The sequence below is a fragment of the Calypte anna genome, chromosome 2, assembly GCF_003957555.1.
Source record: "Calypte anna isolate BGI_N300 chromosome 2, bCalAnn1_v1.p, whole genome shotgun sequence".
Classification (NCBI taxonomy): domain Eukaryota; kingdom Metazoa; phylum Chordata; class Aves; order Apodiformes; family Trochilidae; genus Calypte; species Calypte anna.
The window spans coordinates 60871681-60897035 of NC_044245.1; positions in this window are offsets into that span (position 1 = coordinate 60871681).

The following is a 25355-nucleotide window of genomic DNA, read 5'->3' on the forward strand; positions in this document are numbered from 1 at the left end:
AAATTAAGAGAAGAAACAAGTTTTTCTTTTCTGTAACTCTGTTTTTCTTGCAGCAGGTCATTGGATGTTGTCCCCAGTTTATTCTTATTCCATCAGAGAAAATTGTGGCAGCCCTTCTAAGTGGCTTCTCTCTCCCTTTATGTGTTGTTTATGGTCTGTGTCCTAGCTGAAGTCCCAAACCCCAGTGGTCAGGGACAAATAGTCTTGATTGTCCCTGTCTTCAGGATCATTGCAGCAGGGAATTAGAGAGAAGGCAACATAAAATGTACTTGTCCTATGCTGTGAAGACTGCACTCTCACTTTGCTCTGGTATAAAAATGACTGCTGATGCTGAAGGGCAGTGGAAAATCAAATCTCTGGGTCTTCTTTTTCCCAGTATTCTCTAGTTCCCTGCACGCTGCAGGTGCTGTATTATTATTATTATTTCTTCCACATTGCCACTTCATCTGCAAGCTTCTTTTGAGCAGCATTTTATATTTTGTGCTCTTCTCCAGCAGGCTCCAACTTTTCTGGATGCCGTTTCCTGATCTCTTTCCCAAAGCAAGGGTATGCCAGCCAGTGCATCAATCAACTTTTGTTTTCATTATGCCAACTTCCTGCAAAGTTTCGAATTAATTTTAACACCCCCTTCAATCTTAAGGCCTACAAAAAGACCTTGGTTCTGCCTACCTTGGTGAACTGGGACTTGTTCAGGAATCCAGAAGATGCTTTTGCCTTGGTGCTAGGGGTAACCATTCCCCCCCCACCTGCATTCAGTGGGCTCCTGGCACCATCAGTCTGAAAACATCCGGACACTTCCCTAGCACTGCAGGAGGCGGAGGATGGGACTTGGCTTCGGATGGCACAACCCATGCCCTGCACTGTGCTGGGTTGAGCAATCCCAGCAGGCCAGTCCCTTGACTCACACCCATGTCCCTGTACTCAGGCAGCTTGTGGGAGCTGGAGCCATTCAGTAGAAAGCCAGCTGAAGTCAAGGGATAGTCTGTGTTTCCAAGGGACAACCTCTTCCATTTTAAGAGCCAAGCCCTGGTGTCAGTATTTGGAGGGACAAACCAGGCTGCAGAGAAATAACCATCCCATGTCTCTGGAGTCACAGGTCTACAACAGTGCAGACTGCCCATGAGCTGCAATCAATAAGCCACACAATCAGATGTTGAAGAGAGCTCCTCTGCCAACACCCACCTACCCACCTGCAGATAAGACTGAGACCTGAGTAGAGTGAGAAATAGTCTGAGTGAGAAATAGCCTGTTTTTTTGGTTTTTGGTGTTTGGGTTTTTTTGTTTGCTTTTTTGGTGTTTTTTTTGTCCTTCCCAGCATCAAGCAGCAAATGAAAATACCTTTTCAGTCCTTGTACTATTACCCATATGGAAGGCACCTTTAGTGCACATTATTCATTGCTGTAATAGCTGCACCTGTGTATAGCATGCGTGCTGGAGCTGCGGCATCTGTGGACTGTAATTGCAAAACATTATTTTCTGTTTTTCCCTGAAAGCCCTTTTCTTTTTTTTTTTTCTTATTGTTACTGTAAAGGTCCATTTGTAATGACTGCAGACATCTTTCTTTCTGCAAGGCTCCCCCTTAATATTACACCTATTTCTATATGCTGGATTTCTTCAAAGAGCACCCATGGGAGCATAAGTTCTGTCTCCCGTGGGCGTGCACCCAGCAGCCTCCACACGTGTCTGGTGGTGCCTGGAGCAGACAAGGCACTTGCTACAGGACCTGGAGCTGCGTGGTCAGCTGATGGAGCAGGCTGCACCAACAATTGCAGCCCCTCTGAGCAGTGTTTTTTAATGCAGGTTGGCATGGTGGCTCTGAGATGATTAAATTCATTTATTCCTCGAATATTCTGCCCCTGGGTGTCCGCATTACTGTGAATCAATTCAGTACTTTTGGGCCTGGTTTAATCCAAATGCTGATGGAACATGCATGTGAGGGAGGTGGAGGGGAGGGAACAGGGAGATATCCAGAACACAGCGAGCAACTCTTAAAAATAAAATACAGAGATTGAATGCTTAAAAAAAAAATGTTCATTTGTTTTTCAGTCCTCTCAGCTATCATGCTAAATTCAGTTCACTGAGAGGCAAACAGGCAGTCAGTGTTTCAGGTTGTGCCTTATAAATCAAGGCTGTAGCAAGGAATTTGAAATGTATATTGATGCTGGCTGTTCCCTTACCTCCTGCTGTAATGAATTCATGTCTGCAGACAACAGACACAATTATTATGGAAATTACACACAGGCACACAAACACTCAGAGGAAAACTGCGGTTTCTTTCCTGAGGTCTTGCTTTGCTGCTCCCAGTCCAGGCCTCCAGTACCTGACTGGTTGGACTGTCTCTGCTGGCAGCAGGATTTTGCCCACCTTCTTGGGCAGCCACTAGAAGAACATCACCCTTGGTCTGCCCTGACTGTGTGCACCCCTGGGAGTATAACAGCTTCACAACACAGTGTCCTAAGGCAGAAGCATGGAAGCTGAGTGTCCAGCTGAGGGCGGAACAGTGGGGCAGAAGGGCAGTGTGGGAAATCTCCAGGCATCCACTGGTAGCTCTGAGGAAGATTCTTGTGATTAGATTAAGTAAATAAAACCAAATACCACCAGACGTTTATGCGCAAAGCATGATCATAGAATCATCAAATCATTTAGGTTGAAAAAACATCATAAAGTACAACCATTAACCTGACACTGCAAAGCCTACCACTAATCTATGTCCCTAAGTGCCACACCTACACATCTTTTAAATAACTCCAGGGTTGGTGACTCAACCCCTTTGCTGGGCAACCCGTTCCAGTGGTTGACAACCCTTTCAGTTAAAACATTTTTCCTAATATCTCATCTAAACCTCCCCTGTCACAACTTCAGGCCATTTCCTGTGGTTCTAGCGCTTGTTACTTGGGAGAGAAGTCCAGCCCCCACCTCACTACAAACTCCTTTCAGGTAGTGGTAGAGACAATAAGATCTCCTCTCAGCCTCCTCTTTTTTCCAGACTGAACAACCCCAGTTCCCTCAGCCACTGCTCGTAAGAGTTGTTAACCAGCCTGGCTGCCCTTCTCTGGACTCGGTCCAGCACCTCAATGTCCTTCGTGTAGTGAGTGGCCTAAAACTGAACACAAAATTCCAAGTGCCTCCTCACCAGTGCCTAGTACAGTGGGAAATGCTGCGGCAAAAGGAATCAAACAGGACGGATTTCCAGCTCCCGCACAAATACTGGGATGCAGGGGGAGTTCCGGAGGTGCAGTGCAGAGAGGATGGGGCGGGGGCGGGCGAGGGTCTCGGCTGTATCCGCACAGCCCCGGACGGACCCGCTGCCGGGTCACCGAAAAGCACCTAGGGGTACTCATGGTGTACACCCTTGGGTGCCCCGGCGGCAGGTCTAGCCAGTCCCGGTAGATGGCAGTGCTCCCTCAAGAATTTGTGATTTAACCGGGAAAAAACACCCAAGCCTAGAGATTTCTTTCTCAGATGCGGTTGCAAAACCAGACAGAAATCAGGGCAGAACGTTGGAACCCTTTTCATGTCTTTCCTGCTTTTTCATAGGTAAAGGTAAAAGTATTCCTCTATCCTTTTTCGCGGTGCCTAAAAAAGTAAATCCCCCCCAGATTTCCTTTCTATGCTTGTAGGTAAAAATAAACCTTCAGCTCACAAGCAGGTTAGATATGAAAAGGTACATATATATTTTCAGCTTTGCCAACCAGTAAAAATATACAATTGGCACTATATTTTGCAGGGGATGGTGAAAGGGCCCTGATGGCTAAAATATTGCAGCTTGCAGATAGGCAGCTTTAGTTCTCTTTAATCGAAGGCAAACGCGTCTGTTTCTCTAGCCCCAAAGATAAGTTATGCAGCTTTTTGTAAAACCTCAGGTCATATTTTGTTTCTTTTTTTTCTTCCTTTTGCAGAAATGCTTTTTTATTTATTTATTTATTTATTTATTTATTTTCCTTAATATCAGATGCTCCCCATTCCTTGTTCTTTTTTGCCCCAAAAGTTAAAGCAAAAACAGGAGTTCAGCAGAGGTGCTTTAATGAGGCAGAAGAAAAGCCTCACAACAAAAAATGATATACCTGAGTTCTGCATAGAATCCCTGCTTGAATGCCACAGTTTGATGACAGTGGATCTACCATGGGCTAGAAAATGTAAGTGTACTGAAGGACATTTTTTTTTAGGCTAGGTTACATGGAAGTTTCCTGGATCCAAACTTTTTTGGGCTGAGTGCATATTTGAAGGCTGTTCTCTATGTGCAAGTGGGGTCCTGAAGGGGCTGGGTGGTGGTGTGAAGCAAAGGGTGCTCTGTAAAATTCTGTTTCGTGAGTAGCTGCATTGCTGACTGGAAAGTGCTAGTGAGGAGCATTTGCCAATGTTGCCTTTTCTCTCAGGTCCTTTGAAAGTGGCACCCAAAGTTCACGCTAGAAATTTTCCTGAAGAGCAATTTTTCCTGAAGACCAAGCACCTGTGTGAGGGACAAGGCTGAGAGTTTCATGTCCAGTTAACTTCCAGACAGCTCATTGTCTTTTTCTCCCCCTATGAATTAAGCATATGTGGCAGAAACAGGAATGGGACCCCCAGAGAGGAAAGCCCTCTGTGCACAAACCCAGCATACCAGCAAGGGGGCTTCCTTTGCACCAGGGCAGAGTGTACACTGCTCATCTCTGGAGATGCTTTAGACCTGCATTTGAGATTTTTCACAGTGTCCGTGCACTGGGATGCTCAGACACTGTTTTGAGCCTGCCAGCCTGAGTGTTAACTTACAGTTACCTGCCTCAGACATTAGACTGAGGCCATGAATTGCTTCCAAAGAGGCTGCTGAGTGGACATCACAGAGCAGTGACATCTGGTCAGTAGCTTGCCAGGCTGAAACTGTAACATGGTGCACAAAGGTGATAGGTTCCCACCTAGTCATGTTTATCACCATGCCCCTGGGTCTTCCTGGCTTGTTTGCTTTGAAATAAATAGTTTTATAAACCAAAGGGACAAAGCTGAGAAATCTTCCTTATGTTGAGGAACAGCTTCATTTGGATTTCACAACCTATACTGAGCCTTTGAAATTTCTCCTCTTTTGCTGCTCACCTCTTTCTATGTGCTGGGTAAATTAGTTAGGGGGAGCCATAAACAGATTCTATTCCCCTTGAAAACGGTGTTAAAATCCCTATTTCATAACTAATAAGTTAACTGCGAGGCAGAGAGCAAGGCATCAGGTGTAAGCTGGCTTTATTGGTGGGTTTGTGTGACTGCAACTTTTTTTATGCCTTTATTTCAGAGAGAAAACTTTAAAGGATGGATGAGGCAAACAGAGTTTGATCCCAATACAGCAGTCCTTACCTCCGCTAAACCAGCTGAGGGCCACATAGATAGCTGGTACCATCTGTCAGTTGTGAAATTATTTGATCATTTTGAGTTGTGTTTCTATGGGATGAGTTTCTATTTAACAAGAAAACATCAGTGAAACAGGCACTTTTTCTAATTGTTAGAGAGGCCAGAGATTGAATAGATGATGGAAACTGAATTTCTTTCTCATCTAGCTCTTGTCAACACGATGTGAAAAATAGAGCAGGCATTGAATCAGGAAAACAGCTTCGTCAAATTTTGAAGTTAATTTCATTGTGCAGGGACCAGAATGGACTTTTTAAATTTCTTGTGAAGTAGGTCACAGTATCCTTTAATGAAATTTGTTAGCAGAATAACTTGATATATTTAAATTACTGAAAGTATTTTTTTTTCAGACAGCAAAACCACTCAGTAGTAACTTTGGTGTGCTAATTTTGTTTAAAATCATAATAAATTTTTGCAAAAAAGGAAGGAAAATTATGAAGAGTGTGCTGTTTTTCAATTAAATATATTTAATCTAAAAAGTTGCTATTTTTTCCCAATGAAGAATGTGTCCCAGCCATTACTGGATGATTACTTAAAGTCAGGTTTGGGTTTTCTGAGTTTGTTTGGGTTTTTTTGGTTTTTTTATTTTTTTTATGTAATACTTAGTAGCAACACTGGAAATCACATCTTTAGCTGAAACTCATTTGAACTTCCTGTGGCCACCTGTCTTTGAACAGTTTTACAGATTTCAAAGTGCTTACACCCTTTTTTTTTTCTTACTGCAGCCTCACCAGCACACTTGAGTGAGGATCAGTTTGTGAGCAGTGTTGCACAAATGCATTGCTCAAAAGCCAGTTGCTGCCCCTAGGAGTTTTATAATCAACATAGTGAAGGCAGATGACATTTGGGAGTGGAATCAGGCAAATGGAGACAGAGGAACTTGTCCAAGGTCAAGGGAGGGATAAAATCTATATTTCCAGAATCCTTTTCCAGTGTCTGACTTACTCCTTGACCCTTTCTTCAATATTTTGTAGTTGGGTGGACTTTTCCTTTGGCCTTCCTTCCCAGTTCACACCACCTTTTGGGGAGCCATCTCCTTCATGGTCAGACCTGAGAGGAGATGGTTTCAAGGAGAGGCCAGACACCAGAGGAGATTGCTCAGCAGCCAGCTTACCAAGCTCCAAGCCCTATCACCAGCAGTTGCCAGAGCCAGATGCTTTGGGGGGATAGAGAAGAAACCCACAGCAGGCAGTTATGAAATGGCTTACCCCTGGGAAAGTTTCCTTTGAACTGCTGTCAATTAAAGGATGACTTGTGGCCTCGAGCACTACCTTTTTTTTTTTTTTTTTTTTTAATTTACTATTTAAATTCTTGATGTTCTTGTTACTCAGACTTGTTTATGCTTGGTGTGCCTAATTTAAGCTAAAACATCCCCTCAGGGCAAAGTTCTCGTCTTCTTACATTTGTAAATTACTGTGTACCCCCAAAATTGTGCAGATTGTAATAAATAAAACAGCAGCACTGTGCCTTTCTGATTTTAACCAGCCATTTCCAACATTTCCTTCTTCTTTTTTTTGGTGCTGCTTAGACACACTGCTTGGGGTGGAACTATCTTCTTCCTAGCTTTTAAAGCATAAGATAATTTTATTCAAATACAGCCAAATCCTATTGGAAGAGGTGAGAACTATCATTGGGATGTCCGTATGTTTGTTTCTTTTTCTTTTGGGCACCTGAGGCACCAAAAATTCCTCAGCAGTGGGAGTCAGACCTTCAGTTGGGAGAAATCTGTCTCCTTCTCTAATGAACAGGGAGACTTCAGGGCACAACACCTTGGGAGCCACTCCCAGGGCACATTCCAGAAAAGATTCATTTTGGTGATGGTTTGTTAAGTGGTGTGAGCCCCTCAGGGCAGAGATCCAGGGTGGCCACAGCCATCTTCTGTTCAGCACCTGTCATGGTGGTCAGTTGGACTGACAGCAGAACGTGATGGGAGATATGGATGACTGATAGGATGGGCAAAGAAGACGTAGCTCATATAGGGTCTTTCCCAAGATGGCATTTTGGATTACTCTGATACCATCTACCCTGGAGCTCACAAGGCTTTTCCCTAAAGTCTGTTAACAGTTCCAGAAAGTGCTGGTAGACTGGCTTTGTTCAAGCCCTTAAAGCAATTTTATTGGAAATTGTGCTCCATAAGGCCTAGAGCAGGATCTACAGAGGTGTGTGCTGAGAGCAAAAGTGGCTACCACTTTTTAAAAAGGAAGAGGTACCACCACACCTGTGAGATTTGTGGTCCTGTTGCAAGGCATGCTTACTGTCAAGAAGAGTTTGACACCTTTATCATAACCACTTTGGGTCCTACATCTCTACTGTAGTGTTGTGAGTGGCTCTTTCTCATAGCAGGGCAAAGAAAAAGGTTTTTCACTGCAGTATTGAATTATTTGACATGGTAGCTTGAGTTACATTTCACTGTGCTTGTCTAAATATTGTTAACCTACCTGTGAAGCAGCTGAGGAAACTGCATCACAGCTACCCAAGTGTTGTGAATTAAAGAAAAAAACACAACAAAACAGCAACAAAAAAAATAAAACTCCACCACCCAAATCCAACTTTCTCTGGTTTGGCCTTACTGAGACAAATTACCATAAACAAAACCTCATGTGAACTCTGGCCCAACCCTTGTCCCCAGGTCTGGCTAAGATTGAAGATGAGTCATTTACTGAGGCATGATGGTGAAAATGAACATCTGGATTGGGTTTCTAGCATGCAAAAAGCCACACTGTGCACACTGTGGTCCTGCGTGCTGAAGCAGGATGAAACAGTGATATTTTTAGCAAGTGAATTGCTAGAGCTTTTATCCATCTTCATCACTTTCCATCCCCTGCAGCCCCACAGACTGAACTAGGAAAGGTCAAGCAAAGGATCTCCTACCTCATTGTGTCCTATCCTTCATCCTCAGAGAGAAGCAAGAGCTCTGCCTGCCTGCCTGCCTGGGAGTAGTGCTTAGATGCAAGCCTTCACCACAGATGGCTTAAACTTAATTTTCAGTTCACTGGGTATGTTATTTCTACTCTGTTTGAACCAGGAATATGTTTGTTTAAATATTTTCTCTGAAATTTCACTTTTGGAAATTCGTCTTGTAGCATTTCAGAACTAATTCACTTGATGACTTGTTTAATTTGGGAGCTAATTATTACAATTTCATTGTGTTCCTTGATGTCTGTTATCGGAACTATCCTGATGTAGCTGGTAAGTCATACAAATAGTACAAACCCCCAAAGTGAATCACTAAAAACATTTTGACATTAGATTCTCAAATTTCATTTCAAAAATCCAGAATCTGACCTCAAAATGCCAACATGTTCTGTGATAAAAACCGCCTGACTAATTTTTCTTTCATTTCAGTATATTTTAAATGGGACTTTTATTGAGATCATTGCTAAAAAGATTGAATTGCAAGAAGCCTTCATTTTTTCACCAGAAATTCACTCTTAAATTCTGTTGCCACTACCCTACAGCTGCAGCAGAGCCACTTAGGTACATGACTCCATCAACTCTGGATGATAGGCCTAGGTCTAAGAGAAATGGTAAAAGCAACATCCAGCTAAGAGTCTGATTTAGTGTCACAGCCAATTTATCTTATTGTGTCTTTATTTTCTCAGGGCTCCAACTCTTATCATTTTGGGTTAATGCTCAGAAACTCTGTAAGTGGGTGTCCACATATGTGTCATATCTGCATGAGCCGAGCCAAGAGGGATTTATGATGTTGATATTAAATATGATATATTACTACCTCATGAGATATCACGATAATGAAGAGGGACAAGAGAAGTCTCGTGTAATATTAACATGTCCCTTTCATCACTCCTTGTAAGAGGAGCATGGAAAGAGCTGAAGGAGGGGTCAGAAGAAGAGAAGGTTGGGACACAGGGCAGGAAGACTCTAGGTTTAATGCTGAATGTGGTGAATCTTGTGGTCTTTTAATGATGGCAAGTTCCACGCCACATAAATCAGAAGCCCGTGGGAGGGTGGGCCATGCACAAACGTGATGGGCAGCTCAAACTTCTCTCTGGCTGCGCTGGGGAGTCTGCATCCTGCGAGTGGGATGAGGGCCGAGGTTTGTTCCCTGGATTCTGCTTTGCTGAGGAGATGTGCTGCTCTGCTTCACACCAATGCATAGCTTCATGGGTTTTTTGTGTAACAGCAAGAACCAACAAAACTGTGCCCACCTTGCTAACCCAGGTGGTGAGAAGCCCCTTGCTTTGCAACTGCTGGTTCTTATCTCCCAATGCTCTACCCAGTCTCCAGGGTGTCAAGGGCTGATTCCAACACCCTTGAGAGGGAATTGAAGAGGAGAAGATGGCTGAGGCCCAACAAGCTTCCCCAGTGGGTGGCTGATGCTTCCAGTGCCCTGGCAGGAGGCACATTGGTACAACACAAAGCTTCTCGCACCCTCTGGAGACCCACTACTCCTCCTGCCAGCCTAGCATCCAAAAACCCTTCTCTTGACAGCATTGAGAGTCCGGGTAAACCCTGGGATGGTTGAGGGTTGCAGGTGGCCCACACAGGCTGCAGAGAGCTCTGTCACTGGCCTTGGTCATAAGTCTCCGTGTCATGGGACAGCAAAAGAGTGGCAGGGCTGTACTCCACACCATCACACCCTGGTCATTCCCTCCTGTCTCCACACTTCTTACCCTGTGCTGAGCAGGATAGCAGAGTGAAGATAATGATCCTCATTTATATCAGTTAAGGTCTCAGCCCACTCTGGAATTTACATCATTAGGACTCTAGGCTGAATTTATTTTCATTTCTCTTACCCTAGTGCCTTGCTGCAGTTTAACTGAAGCATCCCTTTTTAGTGTACTGAAGTACTGGAGTTGTCTCTTCTCATTTCTTTTAACCTCCTTCAGCTTTCTCTTCCTCCCCTTTCCACTTCTCCTTCTCTCTCTCCCTTTTGCAAGTTGTTTACCCACTATCACCCAGCCTCTGACAGCAAGCGTCCTCTAGATTCATCAGCCGCTATCAAGTAAAAGGCAACTGGGTCCATCATTTAGCTGGGGCTCAAACCCAAACCTCATAGCAGGGTACAGATGCTTCTCCCTTTTCTCCCAGCTAAAGTAGGCCAAAAGATACACTTAAGCGTGCACGGGTTAAGTGGTGCTTTTGGCTGAGAGAGGGCAATCATCTCCTGCTGCCTCTAGGGCCAGGATAAAAAAGCAGGGGTTTGCATCGGGCTGCACATAACCTAACCTGAGATGGTCTAAAGTGGTACTTCATGTTCAGCCCTGTTCCCTTTCCTACCAGGGGCTGGGATGGTACTACCCCTGCAGTATGCAAGGCTGGGTACTCCCCTACTTCCTTGTTTTCTGATTTGTGATTTGAAGGTGGAAAAAGAAGCAAAAGGCAAAAAAAATTAAGAGGCCTTCTAAGGCTGCTTCTCAGAGCTTTGTCCTCTCTAGGTGAGGGGTAGGGAGATTAAAAGGACATGGCTTTTGTGTCTGTAAGGCCTCATCATGTGATCAAGAGCTGCAACAGGAACGCAGCTCTAGAGGAGCCCACCCTGTCCTCAGTGGCATCATGCTCTGGCCATGATGCTGGTGCCTGCAGTGTCCTACATTTCCATTCTCCTCATCTGGTGCCTGGGAAGCTGTAGTTCCCACCCCACAGTGGGTCAGCTTGGAATCTCACCAGTGGCACTTCAGAAAACCCCCCCCACACACACCGCTGACAGCACTGTGGTGGGCGCCAGGGCCATGGGATGTGTCTCGTGGAAAAGGACACTGTGGTGAGGTTATTGCCAGGCTTACCAGGGCTTGCTTGGTTTCTGCCATGACACTCGTACCTCCTCCCCTTCATTTCAATCCAAGCCCTAATGCTCCCTCTGCTGGGAAAACAAACATAAAATATCCTGAAAACTGTTAACCAAATATTTCAATTTCTTCTCCATCACACACCTGAGCAGCTTTTGCTGCAGCAAGATCATGACCACCAACTGTCTGTAGACCTACGCAAGTGGAGGTGGCTTTTTTTTTTCCTGTGAGACTCTGCTTTAAAAGAGTTGTAGGGACTTCTTCCATGACAGCCTGTCTTTAATGTAGCTTGTCCAGCCTCTCTGCCCCCAGTGCAATACTTTTTCCAAAGCATGACCCTAAACTTAGGGTTCTGGGGACTGCTGCCCCAGCACATCCATCACTTTTTGCTCTTACCTGATATAAGACCCACAGAAGCTTCTTAGAGGCAAAGAATTCCTTTGTTGGACTAACCCTGTGATACAGATTGCCTTCTTCATGTAGCATCAGTTCTGCATTATAACTGTAGAAATACCTGCTTGAAATAAGCAAAACCTTGTTGGGTTTAAATGTCTGGGCTTGTGTGGTGCACAAGCCTGCATTTGTATGTGTGCTAGCAAATGGACTGGGGGAGAGTGTTGGCTAACCTCTTCATATGTTTTGGAGGTGGTGGCATGTTTGCTTCTATAGAGAGCTTTATAGACTTGCTTCCCATCAATGGGCAGCCCTGACTGCATTAATTCCTTCCACTGAAACAAATGAGCCAGTGGCTGGATCTGACTGCATGGCTTTCAAGGGAATTCATTCTGTATCTTTCATGTTAGTGATATCAGTGAAAAACAGGAAACTGTTTTTCCATCTCATTCACGTAATAGATAAGATGAGAAATTAGCTGCTGGATGAGCATCCTGAGGGCTGTTCGTTTTGTCACAATAAATAAGGCTCTGCTGCTGCTGCTGCTGCCTCCTGTGAACACGCTCCACAGGCACACGCACACACACACACGTGCACTCACACGCACACGCATGCACATGCGCACTGTGTCTCTCTCAGGATTATCCTCTCACTTGAGAGCAGCTCTGCCTCATTGCTACAGAATCCTGCTTTGGAAAGGTTTTCCTCCCTCAACTCCTTTTCTCTCTTGCTTCCTCTCACAGTTGCTGCCTGTGGAGTGCCTGGGCTCCCCATGGCTCCCTGCAAACATCCACACATGAGGAAGGTTTGGGTGGGGAGTGGATTTTCACCAGCACGGCATGTTAGATAACCCTTCTGATTGCTACTTTTCCCCCTTCTGCGTCCAGACACAGGGACCAGGGAGCCCTGACACATCACTGTGGTAAGCTAAGGGTTTGCCCCAGCTGGTTACCCCCTCAGATGGCCTCTATTGCTTGACAGCAATTATTTTTCTCCAGTCTGATGAGGACCTTACTGTCCTTCCACACAGTTCCCTCCAATGGTGGTCAAGCATGCCATGGCCGGGTATCACTGCAATCTACAGGCAGCAGGCAGCACCACGTCTTTTGAAATTTGTTTTTTCCACCATCTCATATTTGCCCACTTTCAGACAGTAAAGTGAAGCCAACACCAGGTAGAATTAACCATGTTCAAGAGGTGCAGCATTCAGGACGAAACACATTCCCAGAAGGACACTGGAGAAGGAGAGGACTATTTTGCCCTCAAAGTTATCTACCTGTGTACTTGGCATGGGGTAAGCTTGGAGCAAATTTGAGAAAAGGAAAAATGGAATAAAGGAAAGTGTAGTCAAAGCGTATGTGGGTTTTTTGTTTTGTTATGTTTAATGTTTAGAAAACTAAAGAAAAGAAAATCAATTATGAGGCCTACCTGAATTTTATTTCCTCACCAAAAACCAAATTACTCAGCAAACTTATCGCTTGCTATTGCAGGCCTTGGTATTAAAGAAAACAATCAGGCCAGCAGGATTAATCTCTGACAGCTGCCTTATCTTTAACTTGCACCTTTGTTATTTTCTGATGAGCTTCTCTTTTTTTGCTGCCACGTTGTACCATACCTCACTGGTTCCTTTCATTTTATCATCAGGCAGGAGCGGAGGACCTTTCAGTTTATTAAAAAACCTTTATTTGTGAAGAACAAAGAGGGGGGAAAAAAGGCAAACAATGAGGTCAGACAATCTCCTTCTTGCCAGGAGTCACTCACCTGTTATTTAGAGTGTTATCAGTTAGAGGTGACTTGCATCATTGAAAACCAGTCCCTGACAGCATACTCTGTTAATGCCCATACACACACACACACACAAACACACACACAAGCACAGGCATGTATGGGCATGCACACAAAAGCCCCTCAAGGCTGACTCATACCAACCTCCAGACAAGGTGGAGGGAAGTCCATTTTTGTTCTGGCTTCAGTGAAGCAATCAGGGGTTGTGGCACAGGAATGCAGCTTTGATAAGTCTAGCTGCACATGGCTACTTGCACCACAAACAACATCTTCTGCCCTCCAGGAAAGCCTCCTGTCCTGACCAGTCTTCCACTCTCCCTGGTAGTCAATGAGACACAACTTGACTTTGAGATTCACTCTCAAACAGAAGCCTTTCTCTTCTGCTGGGGATGTTCATGTGCCTCTCCATTTAAGATTTACTAATGAGGTTGGAGCAGGTATCACCCAAAATGACTGTCAGTTTGAACATGTCATTTTCCATCTCAGTATCATCCACATACTCATCCCTTGGATGCAGTGAATGCCTCTGTCTTTGTCTTGCTGGTGGGTTTTGCTGTGGAAGTCTTCACAGAAGCTTGTAGGGGCAAGATGAGCTCTGACTGAAAAATATAGATCTGGTTTTCTGCTCTTGATGCAACAAGTCCATCTTGCAGTGTTTTCAGTTTCCTTTCCATTGAGTAAGGAAGGACTTGTAGGGCATGAGCTCACAAAAAAGTAAATTTGAGTTACTGGCATCACATTGACCCCACAGGGCTGAGAGCTGCACCTGTGAGAGCAGAATTATGAAACCAGACTTCTCTTTCTGGAGTTTGAAGAGCAAACCAACTTTGAAGCTGTTTTTAAGGGAGAACTTGTTGAAGACATTGAGATTATTTGGATTATTTTGTAACAATGGTAACGGATTATGTCCTCAGTAAATTTATACTCCCAATTCATCTTGATGTGTGCACTATACACATGTCAATACCATTTATGTTGTGTAGGTGAGCTGAGGGGGTTCTTGCAATGTATGTATTTCCCATAGGCTTATGGTCATGGTGGAGAAAGTCTGTCATGAAGGAAGGAACAGATTGAGTCTGGGATGTGGAGTCAGTTATAAATGTATTGTGAAGCAGAGTTTTAAACTAGTCTGAGAGACAGACAGGTATTTTTTAAGTCCTTTAAAGCCATCTCTGTACAGCTGAAGGCTAGCCAAAGATGATCTGCATGTTGCAAGAGCTCTGGTGTTATTGGCACTGAGAAAATTTTTCAGTATTTAAAAATATCTAGCAAGAGGATTAAGGCAAAAAACCCCAAGCAACCCACAAATAATCATAGAAAAATGGTGTTACTTCACCCCCATAAAAGTTAAAAAGGTCTGGAACACAAACATGTGAACCTATGGGTACATACCTTTACCTCACTGTGTCCATGTGATCACAGACATTATCATGTATCTGATGATAGAAGATAGGATGATCTGGAAGTATAAATGCAGTAAAGCAGCTGCAGAAGCTGAAATTGGTCTGCTGTAAATCTTGCTGCCAAGGGTGGTGTATGGCATTCTTGTCCTTTGCCTCTCCTCTGAACCAGAGGGGGAAGCAGATGGTATAAACTGTTTCTTCTAGCACTATGCCAATATCCATCCTAGAAAAAAAAAAAAAAAAACAACAACAAAACCCTCTGCTGCCTGTTTGAGTCAGCTTCCAGTCCACTTTATACCACCGAAGAGCAAAACTCCCTCAACAAAGTTTTTCTACAGGTAAAGAAAGCATAATCCCAAAGGACTGATATCTCCTTCTGTTTCCTGATCAGATGCTTTGTGATCTAGGTGCCTCACCTTTCCTGGGTCTTGAGGTGAATTCTACAGTGTATTTTGTCCATAGTTTCGTCCTGTGAGCTCTAGGCAAGAAGTCTTCTGTGCCACACAGGGCTGGAAAAACTGAAGGTCTATGAAAGTGACTATGAATTGTGGCTTGTTTATTAAATAGAAATATACATAGATCTCTAGCTGTGAGGAATACAGTTGTCCATAAAAGCAGTAGATGTCTTTCTAAACTGTGGGTATATGCTTTTCACAATCATGATCTGTTTGCCTGTGTGTGTGTGTATATGTATATACGTGTGCCTTTAAACACAATCAGCTATACAATCTGAGACCTTTGGTAATTTTCAACAATCTGCCTTTCTTCTTTCTAGGTATTTTCCTCTCCAGAAACATTATTCAGTTTGACGGCTCAGTTCAAATCTGCAATGTATTAACCCGGCTGAAAAGAACCTGAGAAAATGAGCAGAGACAGCCACACAAAGGGAGCATGGGGGAGACTAAAATCAGAAGAAAAAGAAAAGTAAGGTAATTCTTTGAGAAAGGCACCTTTGGGATCTAATGCTGGTTTAGTTTGTTATTGTATTCCATGCTTTGTTGTTGTTGATTTTTATTTTTTTTTTTTTTTATATGTCTTGGTCAGTATCTCTGTCCTTTCCTCTCTAGACCAGTGACAAATTGTGGTGAACTCTCAATATGAGCTTGAAAGTCATATTAGGCCCTCAGAACCCCCTTTCAAGGATACTTACCAGTGGCATCCCATAGTGTCAGTTCTGAGACATAGCCCTGCTTAGTCCCTTTTGTTTGGCCATACCTACCTAATTCTTTCCAGTGAAGCAACACTCTATTCTTGTCTTTCCTTCCCTGGCTCTCTAGTAAACAGCAGCAGCCTGAAGCAATTGTAATTATTTATTTTATTTCATTTGTGCTGTGCACAATCTTAGATTGCATTAGCTACAGTTAAAATAAAAACAAATAAAACCCTTGTATCCCCTACTGATATATACTGCCATAACAACAATGAAAGTAAGTGTCCTCATCTAACGCTCCCTCCTTAACCCACCTCAATAAATTAAACTAAAGCTTAAAAAAAGAGACAAGTTTCACAACGTGCCCTGAAGGTTCACCACACGAGGGAGCAAATTCAAGAGCTGTTGGCCTTACTCTGCTCAAAAAAAAAAAAAAAGAAAAAAGCCATTTCCAAATGTGCTGCTCCAGGGACTGTCAGTTCGAATGCCTCGGCTCATCTAAGCGACGGACCCAGCATCACAGGCAGAGGCAGTCTCTGGGGGACGGGCAGGTTCAAATCACAAGGAGATTTAGAAACTACGGCCTGAATTGCACCTGGAAATGAACTGAAAATTGGCGCAGCCTGTGTACCATCTGTGCTCTATGGTTTGTGTCTGAAATATGGATATGTAAGCAGGCAGCTGCATGCTGCAATTAGCTGAAGTTTCTGAGTGGTCCTCAGACGTAGAGCCGAGCAGACCACATGGCAGCAATCCAGTCTGGAGATGAGAAAAGCACAGACAATGGCGGCACCGTCCAGCAGGACAAGAGGTTGAAATCACCTCACCAAGCAGACAGGAAAAGGGGAAATAAGCACTCACAGCCCTTGCTGCCACTAGAATGTTCAAAAGCATCTGGAAATACAGGAGGCCTGCCCCAGCCAAGGAATAAAGGAGAAGGTTTCCTTCCACCCAGACAGGGAGCACAGTGAGCATTGCTTTTGCTATCTCCCTCAATTATTTTCTGCCACCATTATCGTTTTGATTTCACATGCAGTCAACTCTTGTCTTCCAAAAACCTGGATTTGGATTGATCCTGAGAAAGCCAAATGTATCTGCAAAACCTGAAGTCCCATGAAATAGAAAAATGGTGACTTGAAGTTGGAAGCTGGGACTGGAACTTTAATGTTGGCCAAGAGTTGCACTGGTCTGAGAGCCCAAGCATACCACACTGTGAGTGCCTGATGTATGGAAGGGATGACAAAGACACTGATTAGATTACTGATTAGTAGGACAATTGGTTTATCAAGAACCCAGTGGTTCTCACCTGCCTCCACATTGCTCAGCTTCTAGGCTGGTATAAGTCTTCTGAAGTGACTCCTCTCTGCTGAGGCATCCTGAAACAATGCATTGCCTTGGAGCTGTGTGACAATATAGCCTGTGTAGTTTCTTGAGGGACAGAGAGCAACAGCACTTCTGGGAGTGGCCAAGTAGAACTACTACACCTCATAGTTTAGGCGACAGTGTAGTCTGATGGCAGCCTCTCATTAGCTAAAAGAAGTTTTATGAATAAAACAACAAATATGTGGAAACTCAGAAATTCACATGGGGAGCAGATCCCAGTTTTTTTTAAAAGTTATGTATGTTAGGAGTGGTAATAGAGAAGTCCACCTTATTGTATCACCTTGATGTTAAAGGTTTGGTTTGAAGTTGTATTTGCTTACTGTGCTAACTGAAATGGAGGGCATACTTACTCTTGTCCAGCAAGTGCTGAATGACCAGCCCAGCATGGGATGCCCCACTTGGTTTTGTCCCAGCACACCCAACATCCTGAGGACTGGTAGCTAATTTCAAATTGGATGACTTTGACTGGTAAAGGTGCGTAAGACTGGATGGCAACACAGGCTAGGGCTGTTGCTTACAGTTAAAATAATGGTCCTGTTATTAGTGAACTGTGTACATTTGCTCTTGAATCACTGAGAGAAAACATCATGGAGAGAGCTCTGGGAGGCACAGTATCCTCTTGAATACAATGGTGAAGGACACTGACTTCAGATTTCTGCTTGCTTTTTGTTTGATTCAAATTTGTCCGGATTTCGCTTCATTCCTACTACAAAGTGCACCTTGGTTCAGATCTACAAGGTTGTATTTATGCCTATGAGAGGATCAATGCAATAGTGTCAGTGTAATTGCCTACCTAACAGATTTTGTAGTTTTGATTTTTAAATTCTGTTCTGGAGCTGTGTGACCTTCTAAAACTTGACCATCACACTCCCAGTTTTCTATGGTTTGTTGCATTGACCATGCCAGTCTGTCTTGAGGGTTTCCCTCCACTTGCTTCTCTTTCCACACTGCACTGACCATCACCTACATATCTTCATTTTCAAGGTGTAATTCCCTAGCTAGCATAACATGGGTTACCACCATCTCTTGCATACTTATGAAATTTCTACTTCCACCTCCAGTCAGACAGTTCTCTCATCTCTATTGCTCATTTGTTAAATTTTCAAAGAAGGGCCTCTGTGTTTTCTTCCCTGATGCCTTGTTAAAATTTTAAACAAGTGCTTCTCTGTTTCCTTTCCTGCTGTCTTTTGTGCTCAAGATGCATCCCCTGCAGCCAAATCCAAACTTGCCATATTATCACTGTCCAAACTGCCTTGAAACTATCCTTTGTAATGCTATCTATGAATGGCCAGACAACTGCTTGTGGGTGTGCTGGAGTGACTGCCTGTCCAGCTGACTATTATTTTCCTGTTATTTCCTTGTATTTCCTTCCTGTTCGCATTTGTTTGGGGTCTTTTTTTCTCCCACTAAGCCTCATTTCTATGTAGTTTAGACACTTTTCTTGCACTGTGCTTATACACTGCATGCCTGTGACTAGGGCTCTTGCATATGATGATGGCTTATAGCAGGTGGAGATGCACTGGTGGGAGGGAGGAGAACCCTTGTGTTGCCTGTTTCTAGCCCTGGTTAGTTTGGGACATGCATTACTCAATACTCCAGCATGGCCAGACATTCTCTTGGCATCCTCTCTGGAGTCCAGTCCTCCAAATTTGATATGTAATCTGCAGAATTTGGAGGGGTGTTGCAATGAGGAAATGCTACACTGCAGCACAAAAAGGTGCAGGGTCAAGTCTTTCCCTAACGCAAAAGGGACAAAACACATTTCCAGATAATGGAGGCACAGCTGTGGTAGGCAGGCAGAAAATGAGTCCCTCTGCAGGTGGGTAAGGGCTATGGGGTGTCTCTGCCTCTGGTCTGAATCAGATACTGTGGGCTCACTGCTGTCACGAAGAGCTCATTGAAAAGGTCAGGAGCAGAAAGAGGAAAATAGACAAGGAAGGGCAGGGAAAGGAAGGGTAGGGTAGGGTAGGGTAGGGTAGGGTAGGGTAGGGTAGGGTAGGGTAGGGTAGGGTAGGGTAGGGTAGGGTAGGGTAGGGCTGGAAAGAGAAGAGAGAAGAGAAGAGAAGAGAAAAGAGAAGAGAAGAGAAGAGAAGAGAAGAGAAGAGAAGAGAAGAGAAGAGAAGAGAAGAGAAGAGAAGAGAAGAGAAGAGAAGAGAAGAGAAGAGAAGAGAAGAGAAGAGAAGAGAAGAGAAGAGAACGGATTTCTTTGTGGCTATTGGACAAACACATTTAAAAAAATGGGACTGCATTTTTTCCACCTCAATGGAATACAGAAATGCTGTAAAAGTATTTTTACAGATAAGTACTAGTTAAGTAGCCCCCAAATAATCATATTTTTCTTTGAGCTTTGTATTTCTCCTAACTTAAATCCATTAGTAGATTAGGTTTTGCTGGCTCTATTCATGGATATTTGATCCTTGAATCCTTTCAAGAAAATCAATGTATGGCTTTCCAGCTAATTAGCATAACTAATAAAACGTATCACAGGGCCAGGATTGCCCAAAGCCCATACTATGTCTTACAGAGTCTGCAGGGAAGGTCAAGTATTCTGGGCAGAGCAGCAGGGTGGCTGGCTGGATCAGGGGCTTCAGCAGCTCTGGCAATGCTGCACAAGGGGCTCAGCAGAGTTGGGGCAGCCTCCCCTTCCCTAATTTCCACACACACACCCCCACATCCACATCCACACCCCCACCCTGCTTTCTTCTGCAAATCAAAGCCACCATCTGCTGTGACAAGTGTTCCCATTCACCTTTTCCTTCTTATCTGCTCCCTCACAGGGAAGTGCTCTGGAGGCTGACAGCCTGATCTCCCTGCTGATGCTGCATATCTGCAGCCATCGGCCCCCTACCCTAGACCCCCATCGCCTGCCCCTCCTTAGCAGTGGAGGGATGAGGCAGCACGGCAGCAGAGATAAGGGGGCTCTGGGGTCTGGGGGGGTAACTGGGGCTGCTGAAGTGCTGGGTGAGGGATTGTGGACACACAGGATACTCTGCTATTCCCCAGCAACTCCCAGCATCTATCTCAAGGTGTTTGCCCCCCAGTGAATGGGCGGGAAATATTGCTTGTTTTCCCCTTCACTCTCTTTCTTGTGAACTTGAGCATCTCACTGTTCATTTGTTGAATGAAAATCATTTGTGAGACTGCGAAGCATAAGCAAAAATATGTAACGGGCTCTGATATATCACAGCAGTAATGGCAATGCAGCAGCTCGCATAGAGGCTGGGGGTAAATATTTTTTTCTTTTCACCCAGTCCATTCCTGCTGCCACATGTGTGGTTGCATAGGTCTCAACATAGAGAGAGAATTATTTCCCCACATAAAAGAAATCTGAGAAGGAAAAAAAAAAAGGACAGAGGAAGTAAGAAGCTTCTCTGAGTACTTTTTTCCCTGCTGTAAAGGCAAAACCAAATGTCCTTTTTTTTTTCTTGTCTGGATATGACATTTTACACCATTTCCCTTCTATTCTTTCTTATCCCATTTTAAAGGCTATAGCTATCTCACATAAGTATTTCTGTGGCAGGCTGTTAGCCATGCCAAAGGCTGCCAGTGTGGGCATCTTCACCCTTGTGATCCCACAGTACTCTCAGAAAGGCATCAACAAACTTCTCAGGAGTTAATAATGGTTGTCCAAGAGCTGCTGCTGCTTCTTTGCACAGCAAATCCCATGCTCTCAGCTTTTCACACCCTTTGGCTAAAGCCCCATTGTCCTGGTGTCTCTCCGCACAGCAGCAGAACATCATCTTTCCATTCATTTGGACCACTGGAGGGTTAACTTTGCAAGTTCAGTAAAAAACTTATTTGACAGGTAAAATTATTAGTTACTGGTAACAGAGAAATATCACTAAGTGGGTTTACAGGAACTATAGATACTGGAAGAAAACTGAAAGTTAGCGGTAAGCCTGCCTTTTTCACTGGGAAACTTGGCTTGAGAATGACAGATTTTGTTGCCTTTTGACTCTTGCAGATGCTTCATCCATGACAATGTGTTGTGCTCTTTTCTTGAGAGTTGATACTTAATGCTTTTCTTAATCACCTAACAATATTTGAGCTGATACAAAAATGTTTAGGTTATTCAAAACTCTTGAAGACTGTGAGGAACATCAGAGTAACTTGATAAATTCAGGTGGGAAGATTGCTCAAAACCAAGTACAAATAGCTAAAGAAGGTGAAGCACAACAATGGATATAGTTTGGGTAAATCACAGGTGCTATTAGGTTTCTCCCAAGAAAAATAATGCAAGTAATGTGTTAAGAGTCCATGGGATTAAAAATAACTCACCTGCTTATTTAATTATAATATCTTTAGCCAGAGAAGGAAAGTTAGTCTGTTTTACAAAACTTCAGTACATCTAATAAAAGAAAAAAACCCAAACTTAAAGGCTCAAGGTGAAAGGATCTGTAACATGAGGGATTAAAGTCGGCTGTGGAAATTGTTAGAGACAACAAAAGATAATGTCAGAGGAAGAAGCCAAAACATATGAAATCTAGAGTAAGCCAAAGACTTGGAAGGTGCTCACAGAGGTATGTGACCCAGAGGATGCCTAGAGGGGAAGGAGATCTACACTTGGCACAGTATTACAGACAGTTTAATCTGTCAGTGGTGTGAACCCCAGTGCTCCATGGCATAACTCAAGACCCACTGCCTTGATTCAGAAAACATTTTTCAAGTGGGTAAGTTCTTTCATAGCTACATACTATGAATTACTTTGCCTTGTCATTGGGACAGCTCACACTTGTCACTTGTGGAGGCCTGACACTTACCTCCACTGCTAATCTGTTATGTGATGTAACTACAAGTCTCTGTGCCATACCTCTAAGAGTTCTCAGTGAATAACTTCCTCAAAGGTTCCTAATACCTTGTCGTGTAAATATCCTTGAAATTTTTTCCAAGGACTTCTGCCTATATACCTGGCACTTTCCCTCAGTGCATGTGGGTACAGCTGCACGTCCCTACTGGAATAATCCCAGAAGCCTGCATGGAAGGACATGGATCTGGATCCAATGTATGTTTTTAAATAAAAGAACTTTTCCTCAATAAAAGAAAATGTGTGTGGCTAGTACAGTGTCAAAATGCTGACGAGTACATTTTCTGAGCATGAAACATATTGTCAAAAATTCCCTGTCTTGCTAGATGAGATTATGATAAAGTGCTGTGGCTTCATCACTATTACCGCCACACTGTGTTTTGGTTTGTTGGTTTGTTTAGATTAACGTAGATAACTTTGCTAAGGAGCAATTCTCTCCTTGTTCCTGATTCAGCTGTTCTTCTTGTGTGCTCTGGACTACGCAAAAGTGAGAGGACACGGGGTGAGAATATGGTGAGCTCTGGCTGGTGTGGCTGGGGCAAAGAGCAAAGCATGGGACAGAAACATCTCCATGTCAAGTGTGCATGTGTCTTGCAGTGCTTCTGGGGCATTGCCAGCAACACAGAGCTTTGACTTTTGATTCTTTCCATGTGATGGAGACAAGCTGCTTTTCAACTGGGCTTGCTCTTGCACCTGTAGCAGCAGCAGGGATGCAGGCATGGTACAGCACATCAGCAATGATGAGGGGGCTGGAGAAGGTCTGACTCAGGCCTATGGCTAGAGCAGAGGGAGCTGCTAGATGTCTGTATGCATGAAGGACATTTCTGTTGTCTTTCAAGAAGCTTCATTACCTTGAGGTGATTGGCAAAGTTTAGACTAAACTTTCTCTGCTAATCAGCCTCTGTGGATGGGGCCCAAGCCAAACTTGTGAAGTCTCTATCTCTGAATTTCAGTTTGTTACAGTATTTACATTAACTTGTAGATAATGGGCTCATAAAGCATTAATCTAATACTCTGAATTATAAAGCAGTTGCAGTTGAATGGATGCCTTTTTACAATCAAGTCTTATTTTGATATCCCTTATGTTCAATTTCCAAAGAAAATCTCCTTTCTACCTAAAATTTGCATATCTGTTTTTTAGCAAGTCTGGCAGAACTGTTTGACAGAAAGTATGATGTAGATTAGTGAAGGTATTTCATAGGCTTAGGCATGTAAAAAGAGCTGCAGTATGTATTTTGCAATAACTTCCTCCATTTTTAACTCATGTCTCCAAGTTGTCATGTCATGGAAACATGAGCTATATGTTAGATACAGACTGCAGAAAATACATCCTGTTGACTTTGAATTTAAATCAGTTGGACATGCAGTAGCTCACATCATGAGTTTAGTAAGAAGTCAGTTCAAGGCTGGAATATAAATCTGGCCAACATTTGCAAAGATGAAACTGTAGGACTGAGCTATTTAGCCTCAGTGAAAGACAAGTGAAACTCTACTGGGACATTCTAAACTAAGGTGTCATGGGAGTCAGAAGCCTGTATAATCCTAATACTGAATATATTTGGGTTCAGTTCTGATTTCTGGTGGCAGCAAGGGCAGGCCAGGACCTTCATACTTCTCTGTTGAACCTTATTCCACTCAGTTTTACTATGTGCAGGAAATACCTTGTGTTTATTCACTAAAATGAATCACATTTCAGAAAAAAAAGATTAAAAACTTTGTTGACAGGGAGTAGACTGCCTGTCCATACTTTTAGGAAACACAGATGAGACAGAATTGCCAGGATCATTTGTGCCTGGTCCAACTTTCAGGTGGTCTAAGTAGTACTTTGTACATAGAGCAAATCTACAGGGAAGTGACTTGAAATATTTGAGGAGTTATATGCTCATGAAGTAAGTATATTTCAAAAGAATAAAGTACCTTATTATGGGGGGAAAAAAAAGATATAAATTTGATTTTTTTAATTGCACCAAGGAGTTGTTATGCTAATGAACTGTGAGAGCAAAGTCTGAGCATTACAGTATTTGTTAGAAAAATGGTTTTCCAGCCTGTTTTGTTTATCAGCTATTTATTTGGTTCAGATTGTCAGTAAAACAGACTTATGAGACAGCAACCAGGGTACAATTGCAGTTCTCAGAGATCTGCAATGAGTGTCTTTAAATCTGCAGGATGGATAACTCAAAATACTCCAGAAAGTTTGAAGACAGCTCTTGGTTATGTTTACTAACTGCAGGAGTGAAAAAGACAGTTTGGCAATTTAGTTTTTTAATGATATATATTCTTAATATCCAGATAAACTCCTAATCCTACTGTTTAGCTTTTCTTTTGCTTGTCATATCTGTTGACAGTTAGGTCCAGAAGTTACTTGCATGTTGTATACAAATAAATAAATCCTTTTATCTGTTTTCAGCTGAATGCTTTTCAGGGTCCTTTTTAGCTATCTCTTGTTCCTTCATTATAAGAAATGTAGATAACACAAAAGAAGAATTTTTATGTCACATGGGCTAGTGAGTCCCTGTTTTCATTACTTCTCTAAACTCGAAGTCCCGTTCTTTTCAACCTCTCTTCCTTTGGAAATTTTCCTCGTTAATGTAGCATTGTATTACACAAGGATGAACTGAAACAGGATGCTTCTTGTTGCACAGTTAGCTTTGATGAGTGGGTCTGCTAATACTATTGACTGTCAATTGTCAGTTTATACAAAGTACTTGGGGTTCAGTGTTCATGGATGGAGTAGGCTGACTCTCTTCCTGATGGGAAAAGGCCAGGAGGGATTTGCTTATCTAATTTTGGAGCGGATGGTAAGTGGCACTGCTGAAGGGGCAAGGTCCCAAGATCCTTCAAAGAAGTAATTGTTGAACACTTTCTCAATAAATCATCTCCTGTTTCTGATAAACTCACCATTGTTTGTTCTGCCTCTTGTTTTCTCAGCAGGAGGATCAGGCTAAGCAACATCAGTGTCATCTGAGCCTTTTGCCTTTCTTAACCTTAGTGAGGTTGGTCCATACTGGGGGAACTCCATGAGAGTGGTGTCAGCAGGGTTGTCCAACAGCACTGCAGAACTTTGGTCACTTTGGTTGTGCTGACTCCCTGGAGTCTGGGGCAGTCCTGTGTGGAAGTGCACACACATCCTGTGAGATCACAAACCTGGTGATTGGGGCATAAGTATCAGCCCCATGCTGTGCTATAGTTGCCCCAAGACTTTCCTGGCATCACCTATACCTTTTGTGGACCTTGTTTCTGGTCTCACTTCTGTCACCTTCAGAACCACAGCATTTCTGCACCATGCCAGCCTCAAGCTGGCTTCAGGCTAAGGAACT